The following is a 23,776-nucleotide window of genomic DNA, read 5'->3' as shown; positions in this document are numbered from 1 at the left end:
ACGTGATGAAGAAGCACAGACAGAACCCACACCAGAAAACCAAAAAAAAAAAAACAAAAAAAAAAAAAAACGACCCCACCCCACCACCCCTCTGCCATAAATAAAATCTGAAACTAAACTTGATGATTTTCATTTTTCATTCACGTGAAAATGAAATGATGAAATTTGAAGTGTTTGGGTGAGAAAAGAACAGTTACATGAATCTGATATCAGCAATAAAAAAGTATCCGTACTCTACCTCAGGAGGTCCTGGTTTAGTCCTGGTTTAGACCTGGTTTAAGTCCTGGTTCAGTCCTGGTTCAGTCCTGGTTTAGTCCTGGTTCAGTCCTCAGTTCAGTCCTGGTTTAGTCCTGGTTCAGTCCTGGTTCAGTCCTGGTTCAGTCCTCAGTTCAGTCCTGGTTTAGTCCTGGTTTAGTCCTGGTTCAGTCCTCAGTTCAGTCCTGGTTTAGTCCTGGTTCAGTCCTCAGTTAGTCCTAGTCCTGGTTTAGTCCTGGTTCAGTCCTGGTTCAGTCCTCAGTTCAGTCCTGGTTTAGTCCTGGTTCAGTCCTGGTTCAGTCCTGGTTCAGTCCTCAGTTCAGTCCTCGGTTTAGTCCTGGTTTAGTCCTGGTTCAGTCCTCAGTTCAGTCCTGGTTTAGTCCTGGTTCAGTCCTGGTTCAGTCCTCAGTTCAGTCCTGGTATAGTCCTGGTTTAGTCCTGGTTCAGTCCTCCTGGTTCAGTCCTGGTTTAGTCCTGGTTCAGTTCTGGTTTCTGTGTTCTGCGTTCTGGAGAACACAACTTCACGGCAACCGGGTGGAGAGTTTGGTAAAGTTATGTTCTGTTGTTTATGCTGTAGTTATCTGAAGAACTGTTCATATGTGACGTTAACATATTAACGCCTGTTCAGCCTGTTGTTCTTTATTCTATTGTTATTTTTTCTGTACCTTGCCTTTGAAGATGAAATGTTGGTTCCTGGTCCCTGATTTTATAAAATACATTTCCCCCAATAAGTGCGACGTACAGTCCAGTGCGACTTATATATGTTTTATTCTTCATCATTACACATTTTTTGGCTGGTGCGATTTATATTCTAGATTTTCACCTCCTGCCCCTCATCTCTTCTCTCTTTTCCCCTCCCCACTCCTCACTCCTTCCTCTCCTCACCTCTCTTCCAACGCCCCTCCTCACCTCCTCATTTCTTCCTTTCCTCCTCGTGTCTTCTCCTCCTCCCCTCCGATTCCTTTCTTTCTCTTCTCCTCCTTCTCCTCCCTTCCTCACTTCTTCCTCTCCCCACCTCTCTTCCCTTTTCCCCTCATCCACTCCTCACTTCTGCCTCTCCACTTCTACTCTTTTCTTCCTCCTCCTCCTCTCTTAGTGTAGTTACGTTTTTACCTCCAGAAGGTTTTATGAGATCAAATTATTTTAGATGTTTGTAACCCGCCTGGTTAAAGGCCAAATAATATTAAATTTATGTTGAAGCACTGTTTTAATTCACATTTTCATATGTAACTGGGTTTTACTTTGAAAATCGTAAGTTTATTTTGACGGGAAACAGGAAGTAGTATGCAGATATGCAGATAGCTCAACTTTGCTCACTGATGCACAGAGCATGGCCTTTTCTCTCACTTGTTGGGTGAAAAAAATCTGTTTAGTGGGTGGGAGAACCGTCAATGAAGTACTTTTATTTTGCTGAATCACCCCTGAGTTATCTTCTTGGTAAGCTAGCACTCACATGTTCTTACAGACTGTATGTATTATGATGCCCCCTTTTTAGGGCATGCTAGCTCATAATTTTTGGGTATATTACACATTTTAAGTTAAGTTTGTGAGGAAATATATTGTTAAAAGTGTTTAATTCATTATTTAAGAAAGAAATTCATGATGATACACTCTGTGTCATTAAAGGTGCAGTGTGTATATTTTATATTGCATAAGAAACTAGTCACACTTGCTCAATGTGACTGTGAGTCAAAGGAGAAAGCATTTTAAGATAAAATTGTCATTTTAAGTTATCAAAAATGGTTAAAAATATTGTCAATTAAAAAACAATGAAATTTATTTCTTTTATTTACAATCTAAAAATCTTATCTCAAAAAGGGATTGCAGAGTGATACGCATACAAAAATATGATATACGCATTACACAGTACAAGTGAATGTGTTTTTCATGAGTGAATCCATTGGTAAAATGTGATTATATCATTACAATTCATCGTTGTTACTATGGTTTGAAACGATATGAGCCACCCATTTGGGAAATAACTGTAGTTAGTTACTGCAGTTGATAAGATAAATTTCTGTTGTACAACATCTATGTAAAGATCTTTATGTGAATCTAATTGCAATTGCATTTGAGAAATCGAACTATAAAACCTGTTTTGCAAACACAGGTCAGGTTTTTTGACTACATGGAAAAGTGATCCCAGTCTTGGCATCCAATGAGTTTGCTGAGAAGATCCATTGATGGCGAGCCTCCAAGCCGAATCGTGAGCCTCTACTACCCATACAGCGGACCCTGTGGTAGGACTGTGCCAATTCCACTGATCGACACTCACGAGAGCTACTTTGGATACGTTCCATGACTTGACTATTTCCCTGACTTATTTGACTTGAACACTGAAGTTGCAAGGCAACACTCCCGGGAAGAACATTCTAAAAAAGATGTTTTATTTTAGTTTATTTTGGCCCATAGGTTGTAATTGTAATGTGCATTTCTTATTATTTTCTAACTAAAAGTTACATTTAATTACAATTACCTGTGTCATTGGTTATTGCTACATTCTCAGCTCCTACGAACCTAGAGGTCGAGACGTGTACATACCTTGAAGTGGGTTACATGTTAATTTTAAAATAATTGTCCACAGGTGGATGAGAGTACAGAGGTGCAGAGTGGGCAACAGGAGGAGGCGGACGCGCGGGGGGAGACTGTAACCGGTGCCCCGCTCCCGTCACAAAACACCGACAGCGCAGATGAGGGGAGCGCAGAGGGGGACAGTGAGCAGTGTGAGGACGGAGAGGACAGGGATGAGGAAGACAGGAGGCGGGGCCAGAAGAGCCCTCTCCTTACTCTATTAAAGACCTCCTGGACGTCTCCCTCGGGAGGTGTTCTGGGCATGTCCCATTGGGAGGAGACCCCGGGGAAGACCCAGGACACGCTGGAGGGACTATGTTTCTCGGCTGGCCTGGGAACGCCTTGGGGTTCCCCCAGAAGAGCTGGAAGAAGTGTGCATGGAAAGGGAAGTCTGGGAGTCCCTGCTTAGACTGCTGCCTCCGCGACCCGGCCCCGGATAAGCGGAAGAAAATGGAATGGAATGAGTTTTTGGATGTTACGTATGGCAACAAATCAGTTAATGTGCAAGACTTCTTCCCCGATGTTGATGGCTTCATTAATTCAGTTAGGAAATTAAAGAGGCAGGTGGGTGTCGATCAGTTAAGCCAAAAGAAAAGGTACAGGTTGGCAAAGCTTGTAGGAAGGATCAACAAGGGCAAAAAAGGATCAGGGACCACTAAATAGGAATAATGGGTGGTACACATTGGTGTCTCTCTCTCTCAGCTTGTGTTCATTTACTGTTCTCTTTGTTTTCTGTTTCCTTTTTCCTATGGAGAGCCTCAGAATAGGAACTTTGAACATTAATGGAGGCAGGAATCAAGAGAAGCAAGCAGCAGTGGCAAAGATGGGCAAACTTAAACACATTGATGTGTTACTCTTACAGGAGACACATAGCACAGGGGACAATGAGACAGACTGGAGCAGGGTTTGGTCAGGGCCCATGTTCATGAGCCATGGGTCTAATGTAAGTGCAGGAGTAGCAGTGCTCTTATCTGAACGGCTGAGGCTGAGTAATGCCCCTCACCTAGAAGTGGAGGGGGGCAGGCTGCAGGTGGTACAGGGGACAAAGGGGGGCACACTTTGTGTTCATAAACATCTATGCACACAACTCACCTGTAAGCCGGACACAGCTAGTGCACACTCTGAACAGGCAGCTCAAAGGTTTTAACAGTGAGTCTGTGATATTAGTGGGCGGGGACTGGAATTGTACAACACACCCTCATGATAGGAACACGGCAGAGCCCCATCCAAGCTCTGCCGCTCTGCTGGCCAGTGTGCTGAGGGAGAATGACCTCATGAACACATGGAGACATGCCCCTACTGGCGATTTAATGTAAGGTTACTGCAGGATAGTGGCTTCATCCAGGCTTTCAGGGAGCTCTGGGAGCAGTGGAGGCATAGGAAGACAGACTTTTGAAAACATACTAAAGTGGTGGGAGGTGGGGAAGACTCAAATAAAACTTTTTGTCCATCAGTATACACAACACTCAGAGAGGGAAGGGCTGGAGCATTTGGAGAGGGAAGTGTCTCTCCTGGAGCAGGGGCTGATCAGGGGCGCAGAGAGAGAGAGAAAAGGGGGCACTAGTTAAGGCTAAAGTTGTTGCACTGCGTGATATTGATGCCCCTACATGCCACTTTTTTAATTTAGAAAAGAAAGGCAGAGCAGGGAGCAATCTTATGCACCTTAAATCGGCTAATGGGGAGGTCACCTCTGACCCATCACTAATGGAGCAGGAGGCCATAACCTTCTACTCCGAATTGTTTGCGGCTGGTCAGTGTGACGGGGAGAGCCAGGGGCAGATGGTGGACGGGTTGCCTGAGCTGGAGGAGGCTGAGGCAGCAGCTCTGGCCTCGCCAGTCACTCAAGAGGAGGTGACCTCTGCAGTGCAGCAGCTCAGTTGTGGCCGAGCCCCGGGGATTGATGGGCTGCATCCAGAGTTTTATAAGAGTTTCTGGTCTGTGCTGGGGGAGGATGTGCACAGTGTTTTTACATCAGCTCTGGATCTGGGTCAGCTCCCACGCAGTTGTACCAGAGCGGTCCTGGCCCTATTGCCCAAGAAAGGTGACCTGACATTACTAAAGAACTGGAGGCCAGTCTCTCTGCTCTACACAGACACCCGGGTCCCGGCGACGACTGTCCTGGGTCTCGGCGACGACTGTCCCGGCCCCAGCAGCGGTAGTGACAGCCCCGTGTCCCGGCGGCGGGTCTGTCAGTGTGTCCGCTCTTTGGTTCTCTTCTCGCCATTTCCTGTGTGGAGCTTTAGGCTGAAGTAGCAGCTGCCGCTAATCGTGAAGCTGCTACGAGTTGACGCAGCAGGTTGACGTGAGTGACAGGACAGTTGTCCAATCAGACTACACTAAAACTGAGACTGTGATGTCATTGGTCTGGGCGCTAAAGTTTGTGCCCACAGCCCGAAGTGAAATGCATAAATCGGGGCCACTGACACCGTCTGTACGGAGTTTAGGGAGACGGGCCAGTCCTAGATCGCGATGGGCCCTCAAAGTTCCGTGGGCCCCAGTGCATCGCACCGCCTGCATCGCCAAATGCTACACGTCTGGACAAAATAATACATTCAAATTAGGGAGTCTAGTCCTATAGCTCTGAATGACAGCACATGTTTTCCACCTGCTGTTTGGGATTTAAACAAAGGAATACATGACAAATATACTGGACAAAATGGTGAGTTTTGATTCATTATTAACACATTTCTTTACAGATAAATATAATATTTTTCTCTGTTGTTTTAAGTGTCCAAAACCAGGCAGACGTGATCCTGCAGAAAGAGAGGAGGAAGGGAAAAATGTCAGAGTGACAAAAACAATATACAGTACAGGTAAGTTTTTATATTGATTGTATTAAATTATTGAAGCACAGTGCATTTATTTGTCTGTTTTTCTTCCAGTGAGATGGAACTTTGCAGTGCAGAGTGTGGAGAGGAGGAGTGGAGGAGGAGGAGGCTTATATCCGTATTGTCATACAAAATACAGGTACACTGGAGACAACTATGAATTGTATTTGTCCCTCCTCCAACTATATTGTATATCTGTCTTTTTTTCATAGGCACAGAAATGGGAGACATGTCAAAGCAAAGAAGTCAATGTGAAAAGAAACCAAGGGATTCAGTGGGACATACGTACTCACATACCTCATGTTCCCAGATTCTACCTGGGTCCAGGCTGGGTCAGGCGGACTGCTGAGGTCTTGAAGCGGGACCATCAAGCTCAAGAGACAAAGCACCATGGCCTGTGTGCTCCACGCTTCTACATACAGTATTTACTCTGTCCTTGCTCTTTGCAGCAAGTACTCAATTATTATTATTATTTTTTTTGAGCTCCAACACCAGCCAGATGTGATCCTACAGAAAGAGAGGAGGAGGGAAAAACAGTGACACTGACACAAGCAACTAAAATACAGTACAGGTAAGTTTTTATATTGATAAGTGTTGAATTTTTGAAGAACTGTTTCATTTATTTGTCTATTTTGCTTACAGTGAGATGGAATTTTACAGTGCAGACTGGAGAGGAGTGGAGGAGGAGGTTTATATCTATATTGTCATACAAAATACAGATACACTGGAGACCATCAAGCTCAAGAGACAAAGCACCATGGCGTCACAGTTCTACATACAGTATTTACTCTGTCCTTGCCCTTTGCAGCAACTACCCAAAACCATCTATGGTATACTATTCACTGTGTTTGGAATACTTAGATTTTACTATTGAATCTATAGCAGCCAGCTATTAGCAAAAAGTGTGACCAAAATAATACATTAAAATTAGGGAACATAGACACTCCTGTAGGTGCTCCACCTGCTGTTTGGAATAAAGGAACACATGACGACATATAATGGACAAAATGGTGAGTACTGATTCATTATTAACACCAATACTTTACAAATAAATTAACATTTTTATTCATTTTATTTTATTTTATTTATTTATTTATTTTTGAGCTTCCAACACCAGGCAGATGTGATCATATAGAAAGAGAGGAGGAGGGAAAAACGGTGAAAAAGACAAAAACAACTAATATACAGTACAGGTAAATTTTTATATTGATAAGTACTGAATTATTAAAGAACAGTTTCATTTATTTGTCTGTTTTTCTTACAGTGACATGGAACTTTGCAGTGCAGACTGTGGAGAGGAGGAGTGGAGGAGGAGGCTTATATCCATATTGTCATACAAAATACAGGTACACTGGAGACAACAATGAATTGCACTTGTCCCTCCTCCAACTATATTGTACATTTGTGTTTGTTTTTCATAGGGACAGAAATGGGAGACATGTCAAAAGAAAACACCATGTGTGGCTCCTTTGGGTATTTTGGGATTTCAAGGGGAATCAAGGTACACACAGGTCCTGGTGTTCTGTTCCCAGAGTTTACCCTTGTACAGTGCATTTATTTTTCTGTATTTCATCCAGTGAAATGGAACTTTTGAGTGTGGAGAGGAGAAGTGGCAGAGGAAGCTAATAGCCACATTGTCATACAAAGTAGGACTGCTGAGGTCCTGAGGTGGGACTGTCCTGCGACCAGCTCAGAAGGCAAAGCACCATGGCCTGTGTGCTCCGTGTTTCTCCATGACGACCTGAGTGCTGTCCACCAACCTGTAGCAATGCCTCTGATGTCCCATGTCCCTTTTCTTTTGAGCTTCCAACACAGAAAAGGCCAGAAGTAAATGGGAGACATGTCAAAAAGTAGTCAATGTCAAAAGAAAACAGAAGCCTTACAGTATATGTGTCTGTTTTGGATATTTGGGGGAAGTCTAGGTATGCAGAAGGCCCTGCGTTCCGGAGTCCGCCATGAGGTCCAGGCTGGCGAAACTGTCGTGTGACCAACTCACAGCAGGTAAGTTTTTTTAAATATTTATAGTATTGAAGTACAGTACATTTATTTGTCTGGTTTTCTTCCAATTAGATGGAACTGTGGAGAGGAGGAGTGGAAGAGGAGGCTTATATCCAGGGACAGAAATGGAAGGCTGTTTTGCTGGTGGCCTAACCACTGCCAGACGTGTCAGTGATATTCATCCTTTATCAGTGCGTCCGTCTTGTATGCGATTCAGCACAGATAATTTCAGAGTGACCATTTGTGATACATTTGTGTTTGTGTCATAGGGACAGAAATGGGAGACATCTCAAAGCGGAGAAGTGAATGTCAAAAGAAAACCGGGAAAACATGGATTGGGAAAAAAAGGTTCTCCATGTTGGGCATTAAGAGTAAAACATCCAGTTAGTGTCGAACAAGAGAGAAGGGCAAGAAAACCATGAAAGATAGACTTTTTTCATCAGATTTAGAATTTTAAATGCTGGTGAATTTCTCACTTTTTTAACCATGAAAAAACATGAATTATTTTTATTCTGAAGTTGCTGAATTTTGCAGTTAACATTTTCCATGTGCTTAAAAATTCAAAATAAAAACCTATTAATTACTTATTTTCAAGCCCTCAGTCTAAATTCAGAGTTTAAAATGTGCTGTGAAAAAAATAAAATAAACGTAGGCTATTTCCTATTGGGAAATGAAAACTAATTTTCATTATCAAACAAATTGTCTTCCATAGAAAACATATAGGTAATTTACAATAATTCGAAATAAAAAAATCTTTGTAAGCTAAGATTACCAAGTATTGGTCAATGATGTTTATGTCTCTATATATCTCTTATATATTTAGAGGTACTCAATTGGTGGACTGTTATCCGGATCCGGATGCAATGACATTCGGACTGAGACAAAAATCTGTCTTTCTAGCCTTTTCTTTTTTTCACGCGATATTTCATTGTCATGTGCTGTTTGCATGTGTTTCCCTATCAAAAAAAAAAAAAGCATTATGAAGAAGAAAAAAAACATAAGTTGCACTGGACTATGAGTCGCACTTTTTTGGGGAAATGTACTTAAAATCAGAGACCAAGCACTAGAGCCTGACCGATATATCAGTTGGCTGATATTATCGGCCGATATGGGCACCTGGAGGCATATTCTTGCTGATAGGGGCCGATATTTCACGTGGGCATGTTATACCTCATTATAAAGCTTAGACTCTCTACATTATGTTCATTTAATCCAATTTACAGACAGATAAATGTCCAAATATGTGGCTTCACATCAGTATTTATCTGTGGAGTCATTTGTCTGTGTGCGTGTGTGTTCGTACTGTCCCTGAACACACCACAGAGTCGTGTCACACGTGTGTTTGTTTACACTCGCAGATCCAAACACAGATTATTTTCTTTTTACGGACAATCGGTTTGAGTCTGGATTAAAAGGACATTTATTAGTGCAGACTTGTGATGTGAGAGGAGCCTGTATGAGCGGTGAGTGTTGGAAATATGTCGACTCTGAAGCTAGTTTTGGTCATTTGTTATGGGTTAGCTGCTGTAGCTCTCACATAACTCATAAACAGACTGTTTTCTATTGGTCTATTGTAAAGTGACTATATTGGCCGTATCTTTGTTACTGGACCTGCACTGATATGCAAATGAGCTGTGAATAGACGTGTGCGCATATAATTAATTACCGCGGCGCGCACGCATTTACGGCTAAAGGCTAATAGCGCTAGTTTCTTTACTAGTTATGGGTCCGTCGTGAACGAAGCGGCTCAGAGCCGGCTCTTTGAAGCGAACGGCGGGAGCCTGATCCTTATTAGGAGCCGTGTTTTCTCTTTCTCTCACTTTTTTTCTCTTCACGCCGTGTGCAGACTCGTGGTAGTTTGACAGCGGCAGCGGCTGAAAACGAAACTTTTGTGTGTACATAGGATAAAAAAAAAACGAGCATATTTGGCAGTAATTTAGCATAAAATAAATAAACCAGGACTAATCTTGGGCACGAGATAGAGACCAAGTCCCGACACTTAGTCCTGGTTCAGTTTTGGTTTAGTCCTGTTTTACACGTGGTCTAGATCTGTTTTAGTCCTGGTTTAGACCTGGTTCAGTCCTGATTCAGTCCTGCTTGCAACAAAACAATCTGAAGAGCCGCTTAGGAGCCAAAAGAACCACCAGCTTTTAGTGAACCGAGCCAAAAGAGCCGGTTCTCTAAAAAGAACTGGAATACCCATCACTAGTGTCTAAAATGTGATGCAAAAATGCCATTAAGCCAACCTACTGTCTGTAAATATGATGTAAAGAATATGTCAGAAGAAGAATTGTCAGAATAACAATAAATGTTGCCTAAATAAACCCAGTTTAAAATCCACCAGAGCCAAACCTAAGTTTTTTAAACAGTTCAACATTTACAGTGAATTTCTACATCACTAAATATATTGATGATTATATCGGCTATCGGCAGCTCCAACTCCCATTATATCGGTTTCATATCGGCCACAGCAAAATCCATATCGGTCGGGCTCTACAAAGAACACACATTTTATCTTGAGAGGCAAGTTACAGTAATAACAACAGAACAGAGAACAACAGGCCTTTAAAGTAAGATATTAGGTTAGTTTTTAAGTCAGATATTAAGTCATATAACTATATATAGCTATAGCATAAACAACATAACAAGTTTAACTAAATCCACTGAATTCTTCACCCTTAATGTCATTTCTGAGCAACTCCTCAACATCCAGAGGTAAATTATTTTAATAGATCCATGGGTAAACGGGGCGCTGCTTCCTTATCTGTGTATCTACAGTCAGACTCTGCATCAGTTCCAGTTAGAATTATTCCAGCCTTTCTGAATCCCGACAGGATGGTTTTGGTTTTCACTGAAGTCCAGGTTTTATCGATCCATCCAATGACTTCCAGGAAAGTAGCATGGCACATCCTCCGGGTCACCGTGAAGCTCTTACTGTAGTTTTTGCTGACTCTGTTGGGGCTGTGATGTGAGGGGTGTGTTACGTTATGGTCTGACATAGTTCAGAGCCAATAGTGACCAAAATGTCTGTTTCTGGCATTGGTTATAATAGTATAAGCGCTCTTCTTTGGTCAGAACCAAGGAGAACGATTGTGGATAGGTTCGTTCTGTGCACCAAAAGTTTTTACAATGCAACAAAATATTTAAATGAGCTTGAAGCTATTCAAATCTCTATTATTCACAGATAATATAACAGTATATTAGTTTGTCATTTAATTAGGTTAAACAGGAATTTTGTGACGTTTTTAATTTAAGGCCCACCCACAATTTGTCTGGCCCATCCACAACTGGAATCCTGGCTCCATGCCTGGTTTGGATGTGATGTGCCTGTGCAAACGCAGACAGTCTCACTCGGGTGCTAATCATTCCAGTAAATTGTAAAAGTGTTGGTAATTTTAAGGCCTAAACATCTCCAATGTGTTTATAATGTGCTATAAGTACACAGTGTGTCCAGCAGGGGGAGACATTGCATCACAAGTCAGAACTGCTGCTCGATCCCTCACTCGAGTTGATAGAATTGCATCAAAATTATAATTTCACCTCACATTTACAGTTGTGGTAAGAAAAAAAAAAAGAAAAGAAAAAGTCAGAATAGCACAGTCTTGTTATTTTTGTACGAATTTGGGGGCAGACAGTGTCAGCTCAAGTTAACTGGAACATATATCTGAAGTGTGACAGGTTCATTCTAAAACTTGCCCATTGGTTTTAATAGTTCAGACACACAATTAAAAGTAAATAAATAAATAAATGGAAAAAATAAAGGCAAATCAGCAAATTAAACATGGTCGAATGCATGCAAATATAACATAATACAGTATTTAAAATACTTCACATGCTTTCTTCCTCAACAGTTAAACTTAGACTTTTATCTTCAAGAAAAAATACATTAAACATTTTTTGTGTACATTAACAACAAATCAATTATTTTGATTTATTTAACATAACGTTTTGCACATTATATTTTGTGACTATATCTGGCTGCTGTTACATCACCTGTAATTTAATCTTGAGTGTGAGTGTGAGTGTGAGTGTGAGTGTGTGTGTGTGTGTGTGTGTGTGTGTGTGTGCCTGTGTGTAATCAACTTTTCAAAATGTCATTTAAGGTGAAATTAGCAATGCAGAAAAGGAAAGACCTTTAAAGTTTAAGAGACGTTATCCCATCGGGAGCTCTTAATGTTACTTTTAACCACTAGATGGAGCTGTTGTCCAGGCTAAAACATAATGGGGTTCCTGCTGATTCCATAATCTATTATGACTACAGTACCGAACAGTTTTTTGCAATGACCCTTTATATCAAGGGTTCCTAAACTTTTCAGGCCAAAAGGACCCCAAAGACCTGAGACTCACAATTCTGAGTGGGATAACTTGTAATATTAGGTCTAATATAATTTATTTCAGGAATTTATTTGTTATTTGTCCCAATTTCACTAAAATGTTTGCTTGGTGAATCCAAACTAAATCTCTCTATTTTCTTTCTATATCTATCTATTTTTGTACAGATCAATATCAGTCTAGGCTCCACTCCCTCTGTTGCTTCTCAAGACTGGACAAACATGGCTCATCAAACATAGACATCTTATATATTATCAGAATATTTTTATTTTGTATTATATCTCATAGTTTAAAAGCCCCAAATTACACTGTTTTCTCATCTATATTATAATGTAGTTTCCTCATTAAAAACATACCAGGAGTTGTGTTTTGTTTTGTTCTTACGTGTAACACAAAAACCCTGCATAATTAGGCTGAGTTCTTCTCACAAATTCAGGACAGGAAGGAAGTGCTCCACTGTGTTTCAAACTCCATAAACCTTCACCAGACTCATTTGTAGGGTGACCAGATTTTCAGAATTCTAAATTGGGACACACCTGGGTTGGGACAGTTGGTATAAATAAAATAGTGAAAAGAGCGTGTAACATTGTGCATTCTGATGTCAGCCATGATCTGAGGGACTTCTGAAACTGTGTTGTTTTTTTTGCTTTATGGTCACCTGCAAACACGGATTTCTGTATTTTGGCTAAACAAATGACAATTTATGCTCCTGTTTACTGTTGGTAGGGATCAGATTTGTCAAAAATTGTGATAGTCCTGGTTTAGTCCTGACCTGGTTTAAATCAAATTGGTCAAAAATAGGGACACATGGGACATTTTTTGTATAAAACTGGGACAAATCACTAGTTTTTAATAAATCTGATGGGACAGGGACACAGGGCTTCAAACTGGGACTGTCCTGGGTAAATAGTGACGTCTGGTCATTTGGATGATTTCAGCCCTGGAATCTATACGGCCCTATAAAGGCAGAATGCTGTAACATCATGTTTGGTCAAAAATGAGTTAATGTTGTTTTGGGAGTATTTATCATGTGAATAAATATTGTGAAAAATTTTGAGCTCAAAATTGACCTTTGACCCTTAATTGTTGTTCCTGTACTCTGCCTTTGTATCATGAGCCAAAAATAAGAAGTTGGGCAAAAGGCAAAAGGCAGAATCAGTGTATGTTTTGTTTGTGATTTAGTTCATGAATATTTTTTATTTTAAAATCCAGCCTCTCACCTCCTTCTTTTTTATTTATTTTTTTGTTGCGGCCTTGGCACAGGGTCTCAACACATTCAGCAAATATACCTTTGTATTCAGTTATACTGCAGTGACCTTTAATGTGAAAGTATTTGGTGTATTTATTCATACTGTACATCTATACTGCAAAGTCACTTGTGTGTCAAACTGTTTGTGTCTAAGTGCTGCTGCATGATCCTGATCAGCACTAAATAGAAAGTCCAAAGCTCGTCTAGATCATTTCAAACAAACTCCATGATGACTCGACCTTGGTGAGGTGTTTTTCTTATAATAGATGGAAGTCTGGTGAAAATCAAACAAATAATGATCATGTCAGTTTCTGCCTTTTGCCTTTACATGACTCCTTATTTTAGCCACATGATACAAAGTCAGAGTACATCAACTGGCAAATAAGGGTCAAAGGTCAGTTCTGAGTTATATATATTTCACATACAAATATTTCTTTATTATAGCAATTAGTTGAAAAATTTTGGGAGCCCTACCTATTATACTTTGGTCTGGACAAAACAGAAACATTGAAGTAATTTTTCTCAGTTTCACTCTCTGGAGAGTTAAGCTCTTTTGCTTTTGTAGAGCAGTGTACTATACTGAACAAAAGCTGTTAACATGAAAATGACCTCTTCATGACATCACAAGGTGGAATATTGCATTTTTTGAGCTGTGGAGTTGTGTGAAAAATGTGAAACGAAAATGTGTAGCGACAGCGACTAATAAGAGAGGATTGAGCTGCAAACAGCAACATCATGCAGTGTTTCTTGGTGACTTTTTAAATTCGTATCCAAGACTGAGTGAAGGATCAGGGTTTTGCTTTGATGGCACTCTACAAACCAAATGTTCGCTGCAAACTCGGGATGATTTAGTCAGTCAAAGATTACCTTTTTTGTCCTTCCCGTGGATCAATCCTGCCCATCGCCTTCGCCTTTCACTATTTTTCAATTCTGTTGGGAAGGGAAATAGTTTAAACAGAGGTTTGCGGTCACACACATCTGATTCCCTTTTGCATCTATGGAGTTCGCAAACCAATTTCTTGAGCCATTTTCCACTGTTAGGATCCAACAACCACACAATTAACGATGTCCGAATCCCAAAACTAAAATATGACAATATCAGAACCAGAAATAAAAGCGATATGGTTCAAAAGACTTGAAAAGATCGACTTTGACAATAGACACTGTAAAAACAAACATGACGGTTTGATGCTCACTTTTTCGGAAAATCCTTCCCAGTCTGCATTGCGCAGTGACCGGAAGTCCGAGATTCTTGATGCGTGTATTGAGTCCAAAAGCTTGGCCTTGTTCTAGTCTTGGTTCAGTCCTGGTCTAGTCCAGATTTAATTCCAGGTTTAGTACTAGTTTAATTTAGACAATTACAAGAAAAGTGTATGTGTTTTCTCCATTCAGACGTGCACATTAGCTAACCTTGCCCGCCAGATGCGCGTCACAAATTAACGTGTCCCAGAGGTCAGAGGTCACTTAGTCATATGTCTGCCCGTCTGACAAGCTCACGCTACAAATGTGTTTAAAACTATTACTCACTCCTTTTACATGACTATATAATGACTACTCAACGCTAACTCCTGCTAAGTCTGTTTATGTTTGCAGTTTGGCTAAAGAGCTGAAAACCCTTACCTTATTTGGCGCGCTTATGGCGGTAAATCAAAATTCTAATCTGGCAACTTTTTATCCAGTCAATCGTTTCCAAATGTAGTTCTGTATTGAATCAAAACAAAACGACACGCTGCAGCTAATACTCGTGGATTTAGCTTGACGGAGAAGATGAAATTGTATCTGGCAACTTTTTCAGCTCGGATTTCTGGCCCGTGTGGACTTGTTTGCTCAAAATGTGATCAAAGCTTGAGTAAATACGAGAAAATATGTGCAAAATCAGATGCCAAAACCACAACAAATGAAGCAAAAAATGTGTACTCAATATTCATCAATAACGTGATATAGTGATGTAATGGAATGTGCTTAAACAATAGGCTGTATTATATTTACAGGCTGTTGGGAGTCTGTGAAGTTGCCTTGGTAGTTGTAAATGCAAAATTTTGTGTCTAAAAATGCTGTGTGTTGTGTGAATTCACATACAAAACAAAGTGATGAATGCTTGAAAGCTTTTAAAGGGTCCATATGACTCTATTTTCTGATCTATGTTATTATGCCGCATTCTATTGACTGTCGGTAGTGGATAAATCCGAGTCAGTTCTCCAGACATCTGTTGTAAATGGGGTCTGCCCACTGGTCCGACATTCCATTAGTTCGAAAATGGATCGTCGAGTACAGATCCCATTAGTCTGATATTCCATTCGTCAGAAAAAAAAAGGATCATTGGTCCGACAGACCATTAGTTCGACCATCACCATGCACAGTAGAGATGCGTGGATAACTTGTAACGTGCTGAGGATAAACTGTAAATTCAAAGTGTGGGTGGAATTCTTGTTTGTTTAGAGGGGTGGGGAGTCACAAACACCAGCACGAGAAAAGAGCCACACCGGGCGGGAAGCCACCAGCACAAGGAAAGAGCCACACCGGGGCAGGTAGTGCTGAATGCGGGTTGGTAGGCGCATGGAACCGGCAATGACATGGAACCATTGTAAATATGCTCCATTGCAACAGTTGGAGAAAACATGGATGTCAGAGAAAATGTAATGTAACTTCAGGTATCGCTAGCTCCTGCTAATAAATACTCTGTTACTCTGCGATTCAATTATAGCAATTTGACTATTACATAAGGTGACCAGACGTCCCTGTTTACCCAGGACAGTGCCAGTTTAGAGCCCCCTGTCCCAGCAGATTTATACAAAACTAGTGATTTGTTAAAATTTTTGTTTACAGCCCAGATCGCTAGGGCCAGGGAAGGGAAAAAAAAAAAAAAAAACAAGGTGGAGAACGGAATAAATTAAGTACTGTTCAATTAACAGTAATGTGGAAGATAAATTAAAAAAACAGGCTAAAATAAGTATAGAAAGTAACCTAAACTAAGAAACAAAATAACAGGATGAACATACAAGTTTTGTGCCAAAAACAGGTCATGCAGGTCTATATAAAAACAAGTGATTAAACAAAACACACAACAAATCTAACTCACAAGTGCCCAAAGTAGAACCCCATAAACACACAAACAGAATCGAGTGACAAAATAAAAAAGGCACAAAACAGAACTAAACTAACCAAGTGTCTCAACACAAACAAAGTCAGATACTAGTACAAAAACGAGCGACCGACACGAAAGAGACACACACAAAATGGCAGATTGGGCACAAAGGGCAGCAGCCCCAAACAGGTGCTGCCAATCTCCTTAAATAGGGGGCGGGGCTGCAGGTGAGGTGGGCGTAGACAAGCTCCACCAATCACAGACCAGGGCTTCCACAGCCGGAATCAAGACAGCCAGCAAAAGAAATTAAAACACACAAAACAAGTCAACAAACTGGAGGCCTGGGACCGTAACAGTTTTATACAAGAACTGTCCTAGGTGTCCCTATTATTGACCAGTTTACTACCTGCCAACAGTAAAGAGAGGCAAAAATTGTCATTTGTTTTGGTAAAAGACAGAAAATTTTGCTTAAAAATGACCAAACCACAAAGAAAATGTGACTATTCTGACTCATGTTTGTCATGAATGGGCCGAGTGCAGAACTTTTCATTAATAACACACTCTTTTCACAGTTTTATTATTATCAACCACCACAAACCAGGAGTGTCCCAGTTGTTGATTTTGAAAAACTGGTCACCCTACTATTACATGCTTTTTAAAAAAACTTCTGTCTATTGTAAAATGACGTGAAAGAAAGTCTAAATGGCACTACAATGTTTTTAGAAGACACTTTCTCTACACGTATCAAAATGACGAATTCTCCCCGTGTGTGTGCTGCTGTTTTTGTTGTGATGTAAATCCAACCGACTCGGTCTGCACCGAACTAGCTCGAGTTTGTGTTTCAGAATACCGATTTGATTGGCTGTTCCATTTCATTTTCTCAAGGTGGAGGTCGATTTTCCCTCGAGACTTGAGCGCAAGAGAATGCAGCATTATTCCTCATCACAAACAGACCTGGAGTTGTGTTGATTCACTCACACATTTAACACACAAACCCTGCATATTTAGGCAGTGTTGTTCTCTCAAAAACCCAGTCTGTTCCACCTTGTGATGTCATGTGGTAATACAGCTCCACTGTGTTTTTAAACTGCATACACCTTCACTAGAATTATTTGGATAATTTCAGCCCTTGAATTGCCAGTCTCTACTGAACTGAAGGTAAAAGGTAGCTGTTAATTTGAAAACTACCACAACATGACATCACAAGGTGGAGAAGAGCATTTTAAGCCTTAGAAAATGACAGACTAATAATGCAGGATTATTCAGATGTGTGTGAATGAAACAAAACACAACTCTAGGTCTGTTTTTGAGGAGGTAAGAGCATTCTAACATAGTTTAAAGCTCACAAGTCAATATTATCACATAATCCAATAGTCCTTAACCTTTGTTCTTTAAACTGCACTTGCTGCATTTCTTAGTTGGTCAAAATTGCAGAATGTTGACTTAAAAATGTAAGATAAAAATGTAAAAAGTTTAAAAACTGCTCAGTATAGAATAGATATTTTCAATATCACAGTCAGTATTCAGTATATTGATATGTTAGTTGGCCATGGCTCCATCTCCATTCATTTACACTATAAATTCTCAACATATAAATAAAAGCAGCTATATCCTGGCACAGCTGGACGTGTCGATACAGGGACACACATCGGTTTGATTTGTTTTATGGAGCGGAAAAACAGACATGAGTAAATTGTTCATATTAGCCCGCTCTATGTCATCTTGGTGTTTTATTTCGCTATTTTGTCTGTAAATCAGTTTCTATTACCTAACATGGAACTGGCTTTGAATTCACTCCTGTAACGGCTAGTCTCTGTGAGCTTCATTTGACTGGAGCTGAATGCTATGGGTGACGTCACACTCACTAAGTCCACTTCTTTATACAGTCTGTGTGGAGTAGAGCTGTCATATGTCCATGGAATTTTCACTCATTTTCATTTTGCTTTTTAATAATTGTTGTCTTATCCAAATTCTACTTTTTGTATATATTAATACTATTGCTTACCATTCCAGACTGCATGCGATGCAAAAGGAACAATATCTATACTTTTATGAAAGACATACAATAAAGATTAAGTCCAAACAGAGGCAGCAGGCCAGGCTCCATATGTCCATAGCTTCCCACAGTGGGAATAGGCCACATGGTAATATAGAAGAAAGAACTAACATTTAATGTTGAAAATCTAAAAAGTCAAAAAAGTGTGTTTGTTATTGTAGTCATAGTATCAGAATCAGTACTGAGTATTTGTGTGTCTTTATGTTTGTGTATAGACTAGCTTTGTGTGTCTATATGTGTGTGTATACACTAGATTTGTGTGTCAGTATGTTTGTGCATAGACTGGCATATGTTTATATGTTTGTGTATAGACTGTGTTTGTGTGTCTCTATATGTTTATGTATAGACTGGCTTTGTGTATCTATATGCTTGTGTTTAGACTACATTTGTGTGTCTATATATTTGCATATAAACTGGATTTGTGTTTCTCTGTATGTTTATGTATAGACTACATCTGTGTGTCTATATGTTTGCGTATAGACTGGATTTGTGTGTCTTTATGTTTGCGTATAGACAGCATTTGTGTGTCTATATATGTTTATGTATAGACTGGCCTTGTGTATCTATATGTTTTTGTACAGACTGCGTTTGTGTGTCTGTATGTTAATGTATAGACTGACATTGTGTGTCAATATGTTTGTGTATAGACTGATGTATGTTTATATGTTTGTGTATAGACTGCATTTGTGTGTCTCTATATGTTTATGTATAGACTGGCTTTGTATATCTATATGTTTGTGTTTACACTACATTTGTGTATCTATGCTTGCATATATACTGTATTTGTGTGTCTATATGTTTATGTATAGACTGCATTTGTGTGTCTATATGTTTGCGTATATACTGTATTTGTGTCTATGTGTGTGTGTATAGACTGCATTTGTGTGTCTATATGTTTGCGTATATACTGTATTTGTGTGTCTATATGTGTGTGTATAGACTGCATTTGTGTGTCTATATGTGTGTGTATAGACTGTATTTGTGTGTTTTATATGTTTATGTATAGACTAGATTGAACTAAAGAGATTACGTTGCCTGGATAATCCTCTCCACCCTCACTTTACTGTAGCTCTTCTCTGATGGCTCCAGATGATCTAATTGTCTGTTTCATGTTCTGAGATGTGCCTGTCAAAATAAGCTGCTTTGGATTTTAATAACCAGCAGAGGTAAGAAGCCTAAACATCATTTGGATTTATTTATTTAAAGCCATCGCATGTAACTTTTAACTACAATAAACGCTAATAAAAGCATCTTTTTTTGTTTTGTTTTTTTGTGGATGTTTTAAAGGTGCATTGTGTAACTTTTTTGGTCCAGTGTCTGTTAAATGCTTTTCTCCGTGGAGATTAAGGCTGGGTATCATTAAGAAATTACTGATACGATACATACCTCCATACACAGGCCACAATACGACACATATCTTGATACAGTGCACTTTCGATTCAATACGATATATTTCAAAACAATTTGACACAGTTTTACAAAAATAATGGCTAAATCATGGTGATACTAAAAGTCTTTGTTAAACCAGTTCTTGTGCAAAGTGAAAATGAAACACACACATTTTACTTAAAACAGTGAATAAGTCAAATGTGTTGCATAAATGAGTTTCCTTCCTCTAAACAAAGCAACAAAAATGTAGCACTGTAACAAAATAATTTAGTGAAATATACCAAAAAATACTCTTGGTGATATATCGATACAGCAGCCCATGATATCAATACTGTATCATCACATTAAGCAATACGATATATCGATTTTCAATATTTGCGCACCCCTAGTGGAGATGTTGTTGCTTTGTCTGGAATGTTTCACAGTATGGCATTAAACTTTTCTATCTTCATGGAAACCAAACCAGACCAAGTTACAGGTCAGAGCTGTGGAGAGGCGACCCCGCTTACAGTCAGAATACCTGCTTTTCTTGGATATTTTTGATCTGTAAAACCACCTATAATTGAATAAGTAAGTAAGGTAAGTAGTAAGGTAGAGCTGTTTAATGTCATACTGTGGAACATTCCAGGCAGAGCAATGATGTATCCGTGGAGACAAGCAGATGGCAGATCCTCCTCCAGAAAATTTGCCAAATGCACCTTTAAATTAGTAGCCAGGATAGCGCCACCTAGTGCCTCCGCTCAATTTCATTTCTCTCCAACGACTAGGTCAGGAATCAAAATACACTAGACAATTTGAAAAAACCCAGAAGTGCGAGTTTGGGCACCAGCCAATCAGTGAAGAGCCATATATTCAGTGTTGTCAACAATTTCCGAGATCGAGGATTTAAAGCCGGAAAAAAGAGAATGTTTGGTGAATTTTATCAAGGGGAAAGACGTTATTGCCCTTCTTCCTACGGGATTTGGGAAAAGCTTAATACTAGTGGCGCATTACATAACGTCATGACCAAATAGCAGTGATTGGTTAAATGAAAAAAGTACCCGCCTACCATTGAGCAAATGAAATCTAACACTGCAAGGTCAGACGGTTTCTATGAAGTGAAACCGCCTAATGAATCAGGCTATTAAATTAGAAAAAAACAAAACAAAACAAACAAAAAAAAAAAAGTAAAATTTTACTAAAATGTCTATCAACTAACTAAAAACTGTTTACCTCTTAATTTTATCCCATTCAATACAAATACAGGTAGTCACGATAGTAACATTTCAAACTCGATTTTGATACCAAGGAAGAGACTCGAAACTCAAAACATTCTTTAGACATTCTTTAAACAAAATGTGATTTTCAACATTAACAATAGTACTTTCTTTTGTATTCCCATGTGGTGTTATATCTGTGTAATCTCTCAGTGGTCCAGGTATACGAGGTAGTGATGGAATATGAGCGTTTGTGCGACCCCTAGTGACTGGCGGCTCCGTGTTCTCTTATGGTGTGTGCGATGTGCCATGTTCAGCGGAGAAAAAACAGGAAATGCCAACTCCCACACTCTAATGAGAGCCAGGTGGAGGACAGACTGAGTTACAGTGCAGACTAATCTAACTCTAACCAGCTCCATGAACAGGAAAACTGGGTCAAATGCATGTTTGGGAAAAGTAAGGGTAAAGGTGCACTGTGTAACTTTTAAGGTGGAGACTCTTTTTTTTTTTCTCTAAGATGTTATTACTTTGTCTGGAAAGTTTCACAGTATGATATTAACCCTTTTCTATCATCATGGAGACGAAATCAGGCCAAGAGAGGCGACCCAGCTCACAGTCAGAATGCCTGTTTTTCTGTTCAATAAAATCACCCGTAATTGTATAAATGTAAGTTAGAGCTGTTTAATGTCATACTGTGAAAATTTGAAGCAGAGCAATGATATCTCCATAGAAACAGTAACATAGTGCAGCTTTAAAACAATATTATTTACCCCAAAAAAAAGGCGCAGAGATGGTATTTGAGCAGATGACTAAAAAAGACATCTTCATTTAAATCTCAATAAATCAGGCGGGGGTTAAGTATCAACAAAAGCATCCTTGTGTAAAAACCTTGGCTACATTACATAACTGAAAAATGTGATGTCTGGAGAGGATACTTTATTGCAGGAATTTGGATCTAACTTTGAGAACAAAAAAATGATATAAGAAATGGATGGAAGTAAAATAATAAAACGTTTTGGATAAGTGAAAGCTTATAGGGCACATATTATGCAAAATTGACTTCTTTGACCTTTTAACTAATGTTGTATTGTTGCCCCCTCTCCAAAAACGTACGTGGTATTTTGCTGCATTCTCACTTGGTTTAACAATCCATAAATCCAAAATTGTCTTCTCTTAGCCTCAAAAAATGCTGCACTTGCATTTTGCCTGAGTTGTTGTATCACAGGTAAAAATCTGGACTTTTCCTGCACAGTTTTAAAGTCTGTAAAACATCTCCGGGCTCATTCTATGATCAAACTGTGTTCACAACAAAATGTTCACGTTCACTAAGTCCATTTTTTCCATTGTTCATTCCCGTTGATGACAGCAGAGGTAGCTCCAACACCTAAAAACACTTTTTAAGCATTGGTGTATTTTGTAAAGTTAATAGACATTATTGTATGTTTGAAAATGTGACATACTTACCAAGGTGTCCAAAGCATGTTTTAAAGGGAATAAAAGTCTCAAGAATGCACAATATGTGTTGTTTAAATGTGTAAGATAAGATAAGATAAGATAAGATAATCCTTTATTGTCTCCCATGGGAGAAATTTGTCTTGGGACAGGGGGTAACATGCTTTATCAAAAAACAGGACAACACAACACAAAGCAGCACATAAACAAACACCATAAAACAAAGTAAATATGAGACCAGTATGACCACGAGTGATGCACCAACAGGACCCTTAAATTATCCTTAACAGGCAAACCCTTGCATTCTTCTGTTCTATTAATTATTGCACATTCCCTAAGCCTATGTGCAGATTTAATTATTGCACATTCCTTAAGCCTATGTGTAGCTTTAATTGCACATTCCCTACACCTATGTGCAGTTTTGATTGCACAATCCCTAAGCCTTTTATAATTATTTTTTAACTGCACTATCTGAGTTTAGCAGATTAACAGCTAGTGGCACAAAAGAATGTTTGAATCTGTTCAGTTTACAGTTTGGGAGCCTGTACCTTCTGCCTGATGGCATCAACTCAAACTGACTGTGAAGAACATGGGTTGGGTCATTGATCACCTTCCTGCCGAGCTTCCTAACAGTCTCCTCAAAAATTTGCTGAAGTGAGCTTGGGGCCACACCCATTATTGTGTATTGTGTAACTTTTCTGGTGGAAGGTCTGTCAAATGCTTTTCTCCATGGAAATACTGTAGCTGTAAGTAAGTCTTTATTTATATAGAGCTTTTCACAGACATATGTCACAAAGACGCTTTACAGAGCATTTTATAGATTAATTATTCTTTTCTCTCCACACCCGGTGATGGTAAACTTGTATTGTAGACACAGCCGCCCTGGGGCATACTGACAGAAGCGCAGCTGCCATGCCAATCGGCGCCATCGGTCCCTCCAACACACCACTTTCATACTATGTGGGTGAAGTGTCTTGCCTAAGGACACAACAGCAGTTTTTTGTGACTGGCGCCCCACTGTGGCACCTGATTTTCCCAGCAGTCTCCCATCCAAGTACCAACCAGGCCCGGCCTTGCGTAGCTTCTGAGATCTGACGGGATCAGGCTTTGTCAAGCTGGTATGGCCACAAAGCTTTGTCTGGAATGTTACAGTATGGTATTAACCCTTTCTATCTTCATGGAGACTAAACCAGACCAAGCTACAGGTCAGATCTGTGGAAAGGTGACCCCGCTCACAGTCAGAATGTCTGTTTTTCTAGGTATTTTTGAGCTGAAAGTGAAAGTGAAGACTGGGACACAACAACTGTAGTTAGCGTGGATTCACATGGTTCAAAGGGATGTAGTCAAGGCGGGGGGCAATTGTTG

The 23,776-nt window shown here is 39.8% G+C and overlaps 2 long non-coding RNA genes and 1 pseudogene across 2 annotated transcripts; 2 read left to right on the top strand and 1 right to left on the bottom strand.

Moving 5' to 3' along the window:
• The first annotated feature begins 1,235 nt into the window (after positions 1-1,235).
• LOC129411552 (uncharacterized) lies at positions 1,236-5,639 on the top strand. The gene is made up of 4 exons (XR_008633355.1): positions 1,236-1,692; positions 2,366-2,495; positions 2,840-5,485; positions 5,555-5,639. It is a non-coding gene; the product is annotated as an uncharacterized LOC129411552 (long non-coding RNA).
• Positions 5,640-5,644: 5 nt separating this feature from the next.
• On the top strand, positions 5,645-8,058 carry LOC129411550 (uncharacterized). Its single transcript, XR_008633354.1, has 8 exons — positions 5,645-6,225; positions 6,297-6,664; positions 6,759-6,847; positions 6,919-7,000; positions 7,076-7,155; positions 7,232-7,655; positions 7,725-7,843; positions 7,922-8,058. It is a non-coding gene; the product is annotated as an uncharacterized LOC129411550 (long non-coding RNA).
• A 15,367-nt stretch (positions 8,059-23,425) lies between these two features.
• On the bottom strand, positions 23,426-23,543 carry LOC129411639 (5S ribosomal RNA; annotated as a pseudogene).
• Positions 23,544-23,776: the final 233 nt, after the last annotated feature.

The sequence above is a fragment of the Boleophthalmus pectinirostris genome, unplaced genomic scaffold (genome assembly GCF_026225935.1).
Source record: "Boleophthalmus pectinirostris isolate CB_2022bp ecotype Guang Dong unplaced genomic scaffold, ASM2622593v1 HiC_scaffold_5, whole genome shotgun sequence".
Taxonomy (NCBI): domain Eukaryota; kingdom Metazoa; phylum Chordata; class Actinopteri; order Gobiiformes; family Gobiidae; genus Boleophthalmus; species Boleophthalmus pectinirostris.
Note: the sequence above shows the minus strand (reverse complement) of the source record. Positions and strands in the feature narration are given on the sequence as shown.